This window comes from Tupaia chinensis, unplaced genomic scaffold, assembly GCF_000334495.1.
Source record: "Tupaia chinensis unplaced genomic scaffold, TupChi_1.0 Scaffold000067_1, whole genome shotgun sequence".
Taxonomy (NCBI): Eukaryota; Metazoa; Chordata; class Mammalia; order Scandentia; family Tupaiidae; genus Tupaia; species Tupaia belangeri.
In genome coordinates this window covers 1,926,710-1,932,016 of record NW_006159526.1, presented here as the reverse complement: position 1 = coordinate 1,932,016, position 5,307 = coordinate 1,926,710, and positions in this window count along the sequence as shown.

Here is a 5,307-nt window from a genome sequence, read left to right as displayed (position 1 = left end):
GAAGTCCAAAGGCGTGAGACCAGCATCTGACTAGCCTCTGGTGCTTAACAACATGGACAAAGGAGGTGGACAGGAAGGCAGACACATGCAAATGGTTCCAAAGTTTAGATAAGAAGGATTTAGAAGTCACGACAATTTGGAAAAAGGAAGAGGACTTGCACCACTATTTCAAGACTTCTTCTAAAGCTATAGTAATTAAGTCAGTATTGTAAACGCCTAAGGATAAAATTAATGGAATAAACCACGTAACTCTGAATATGCAAAATTAATTGTTGGTGCTCAGGCACCAGCTGGCAAACAGAGCCAATAACGGTTGTGGAGCTGGATGCTCTGTAGCTCCACTCACTGCCTGATTCTTGTGGTTTTAATATGGATTGTCCGCTCCTAAGCTTATGCTGAAATTTGGTTCTCAGTATGGTGGTATTGGGAGGCAGAACATTTAAGAGTTGATAGATGATTAATATGAATTAAAGTCTCTTGAGACTGAGTTGGTTCTTTTTTTTTTTCTTTGAGAGGTTTTCGCTATAGGGCGCGTGCGCTCGCCAGACAGACAGAGAGAGACATAGAGACAGAAAGTGAGAAATCACCCCCCAGGGGAGATGGCCACGCCGCAATCCCTTCTCCTCCATTCTCCTCTCGGGATCTTGGGCACGCACGTACACACGCCCGGTGTGAGTTTTAAGCCACCAGGTCCAGGACACAAACCGCGGTCGACTACGTGGGAGTCCAGCGACATAGTCATTACGCTAACTGCTGGTTCGAGACTGAGTTGGTTCTTGAGGGAGACAGGTCTAGAGGGAGGGAGTTAGTAATTGGAGAATGGATTGTTATAAAGCAAGCCTGGCATCCCTCCACCTCACACTCTCTCTCTCTCTCGCCTGTGTTGCCCCTTTCTAACATGCCTGGTTCCACTTCTGCTTCTCTGCCATGTTTTGACACAGCACAAGGCCTCACCAGAAGCCAACTAGATGCAGTTGCCCAATCTTGAATTTTCCACCTTCTAGAACTTATGAGCTGAATAAACCTCCTGTCTTTTATAAATTACCCAGTCTCATATGCTGTTACAGCAATAGCAAACAGTTTTCCCACCTCAAACACTGATAATATCCCTTTAGTTGTTGAGTTATGGGAGGTCCAGGATGACCGTTAAGGAGCTAAGTTAGGTAAAGTGGAGAGCACTGGACTGTCTGTCTGAGGATTGCAGGGTACCGAGCTCCAAGAAGACTAGCCTAGGTGGAGGACACATGGCTGGGGAGGTAAGGGAGAAATGTAAATAGAGTTGTCAGATTTAGCAAATGAAAGTACAGGGTACTTGGCCCAGTTGTGATGGTACAAGTGATAAAGTCGCATCACAGGCCTGGGTTCAATTCCAAAGTCAACTGGGCACAGTGGCACATGCCTGTGATCCTACCTAACTAGGCAGTTAGGGCATGGACTATATGTGTGTGTGTGTGTGTGTATTCCTATATATGATGATAATAGGACATCTAATAACATTTGAATTTCAGATTAATAACTTTTTGTGTAAGTATGCACCATGAAATATCTGGGACATGTTTCTCTTTTTTCTCCTTTATTCATGATAGAGCCTGTGCACATGCAAAAGAGGGAAACAGAGGGAGGGGAGAAGAGCACCCTCTACTGGATCTGGTCACACCATGATCTCCCTCCTCCAGTCTTCCAGCCTACTGGATCCTGGGCACTCATGTGTGCGCCCAGTGTTTCAGGACAACTAGGCCAGGGATTCAAACCATGGCCACCATGTGGGATCCAGCTTCTGTTGGGTAGCACATTACCACTGTGCCATGGAGCCAGCCAAGAGGACATACTTCTGCTAAAAATTATTTATTGTTTTTCAGAAATTCAAATTTAAATTAGCATCTTATATAATGATGTTTCCAAAAGTTCATGGAAAAATCGTTTGAAAGGACAAGTTCATTTGGGTGCCATATTTTTTTTTCTGAAATCCATGCATAGTTTTTTCATAATATACATTTTTAAGACTCCAATTATTTTGCTGGGTAACCCTGGACAGAGAAGAAGTAGAATGGACTCAGAAATGAGGGGGAAAGAAAAGAGAGACTGAAGAAAAATGCAGGAACTGGGAACCAGCAGTTAGCGTAATGGCTATGTCGCTGGACTCCCACGTAGTCGACCGCGGTTCACGTCCCGGACCCGGTGGCTTAAAACTCACGCCGGGCGCGTGTGCGTGCGTGCCCAAGATCCCGAGAGGAGAATGGAGGAGAAGGGATTGCGGCATGACCATCCCCCCTGGGGGGTGATTTCTCGCTTTCTGTCTCTATGTCTCTCTCTGTCTGTCTGGCGAGCGCACGCGCCCTACAGTGAAAATCTCTCCAAAAAAAAAAAAAATGCAGGAACTGAAGGGAAAATAGGTTGGAAGTTGGGGGAAAGGAAAAAGAGGACGTAGAAGAAGATAGATGGGAGTGGACATAAGAATAAGGGTAGTGGTTCTGGACGTGGAGGGGAAGTAGAGGAAAGAAGGCTGTGCCAGGAGGAGAGGGGGTGCAGAGAGATGCAGGAGTATGAGGGAAATCTAGGGAAATGCAAGTGGGGGGGGAGTAGAAAAGACAGGGAAGTTTGGGATACAGGGTACTGGGAGTATTCAGAAGGTAGATAGAAATGGAAGACTCCAGGGTCAAAAGCGATTCTTCTGCACTTATCTGAGTCTTCCTAGACCTCGATTAGTGCAGACCATGGTGTGCAAGGACACTGGTGTGGCCGGGTTCCCCCTGAGCTTCAACCATCTGTGCTGCCAGGAGCAAAACCCCTACAATGAGAGCATCTGACTCCTCCTGTAGGGACCCGTTCTTGAAGACGCCAGGCTCCTTCGTTCTCTGAGACCTAGGAGGTCAGAGGGCAGCACTTCCAGAATGCAGTAACATCTGCCTCCTCCCGTCCAGAAGCAGCAAAAGCAGCTCAGGGAGGGGAAGGGACTCTCTCAAGGATACACAGTTAATTCAGGATAGAGCCTGGGTCTCCTGGCCCAATCTGATGCTCTTCTTACCACACCGCCACCTTTATATGTCACTGCCTGACCCCGACCATCCCTTTAGATGATCCTCAAATCTACTCTTCCCTAACTAGCAAGTTCTAACATTTAAGGCTGTGGCTCTCCTCTTAGAAGCCTTCTGTCTTCTGCTTTGTCATGAGTCATTCCTCCCCCTACACACAGACACACAAACACATTTGCCCACGTCTGTATGGCTACCCACTGTCAGCATGCACAGTTGTTCGTGTTGAGTTCTGCAGAAGAGCACTACACCTAAGGAGGTGTCCTTTGCATGATAGACAAGTTCATTTTGAAAACAATTTTTTTGGAAAATTTTCTGTACTGCGTTATTCCTTTGCTGATTGCAAAGTTTACATCACTTATATTTTACTGCAACCATATTCCAACAGATGGCAGCAAAGTGTCATGTTCCAGCATGATTAGTAGCTGCCCTCTCACTTTAACTTACAAAAGAGACATTTGGTTTAGAAAGAGAAAGAACTTGTTAATCTTAGGTCATCTAAAATAGCCTTTGCTTCTAAACAAGGAGCAGCTTTTCCACCTATATAAAGAACATTTTTTAAAGAATTACTTTATTTTATTTATTATTATTTTTCAATTTGATCAGAGAGAGAGGAAGAAAGAGGGAAAAAAAAAGTGAGAAAGCAAGCCATGAAGTCTGGGACTTGAACCACAATTGGCAATGTGGGAGTCCAGCACCTTAACCACCATGCCACCTGCCAGCCCCAGAACTTTTTTTTTTTTTTTTTTTCCATATTAGTCTCTCCATATTGGTTGTATTCAATATTTTATATTGCAGTTCTTATTTTTAGTTCATTGTTTGCTATGCCAGACTGGAATTGTTCAGTTCCAAATTTAAATCTACAAGTCCTTTCACTTGGCATGGTTTGCTTTATAATAACTAATATCCTATTACCATGAATAATCCACAAAGAATGTGGATGAGTGAGAGTATTATGCAATCATCTGTTAATTATATTGTTATAGCAGTTGTTTATTATTGCTTTGGAAATTTCATAACTATAAAAATAAACTATTGTTTAATGGCTTGTTACCTACATATTATTTTAAGATACTAAATTTCTAAGATAAGATATTAACCCTGTTTGACATCTATCAAGAAGGAAAAGTCATCAGGATCAGAAAACGAAATGCTATTATAAAACTAATTGGATCATTGAATAACTTTTTGAGAAAAGGAAGGGGGAGCTCCACGGCTGCTAATATTCTGGCACATGTAGCACAGATCCATTAATGAGGGAGCAGAAGAGAACATAAATTTACCTTCCGCCTCCATGAGAACCAGGAAGGAAAATTTTCAAAAAATGACTAGAAGAGGGGGGAGGAATGAAGAATCATTTCATTAAATATTTTTTCTGCCAATCCAGGTACCTACCCATCTAATTTGAATATTAATTTTTTGGGGGGGGAGAGAGTTTCGCTATAGAGCGCATGCACTCACCAGACAGACAGAGAGAGACATAGAGACAGAAAACGAGAAATCCCCCCCCAGAGGGGATGGTCACACCGCAATCCCTTCTCCTCCATTCTCCTCTCGGGATCTTGGGCACGCACGCACACGTGCCCGGCGTGAGTTTTAAGCCACCGGGTCCGGGACGCAAACCACGGTCGACTACGTGGGAGTCCAGCAACATAGCCATTACGCTAACTGCTGGTTCCCAATATTAAATTTTTAAAAATAATTATTTGAGTCCAATAAGTGGCATGGTGGTTAAGGTGCTGAACTCCCACATGGCCAACCCCAGTTTAAGTCCCAGACCTGGCAGCTTACTTTCTCACTTTCCCTCTTTCTCTCTCTCTCTGACTTTCTGTCAGTATCTGGTCGAATTTTAAAATAATAATAATAAATAAAATTAAATAAAATTCTATTTTTTAAAAATTTTTTAGATTTACTATAGGGCATGTATGTTCACCAGAGAGAGAGGGAAAGTGAGAAAGCAAGCTGCCAGGACTGGGACTTGAACTGTCCTTGACCATGTGAGAGTTCAGCACCTTCACCACCACCCTATCTGCTGGCTTTGCATATTAGAATTTTAAATTTTGACTATTTTGACTATTAAATTTAAACTTTTTTTTATTGTCATTGGGCTCACCAGAGAAAGAGAGAGAAGTCCCCAACACAGTATGGTCACACTGCAGTCATTTTTCCTCTCTTTATCCATCCCATCAGGAGTTGGGGCATGTATGCACATGTACTTGGTATGTTTTCCAAGGTGCTGGGGCTGGGATTCCAGCCATGGTCAGCCATGCAGGAT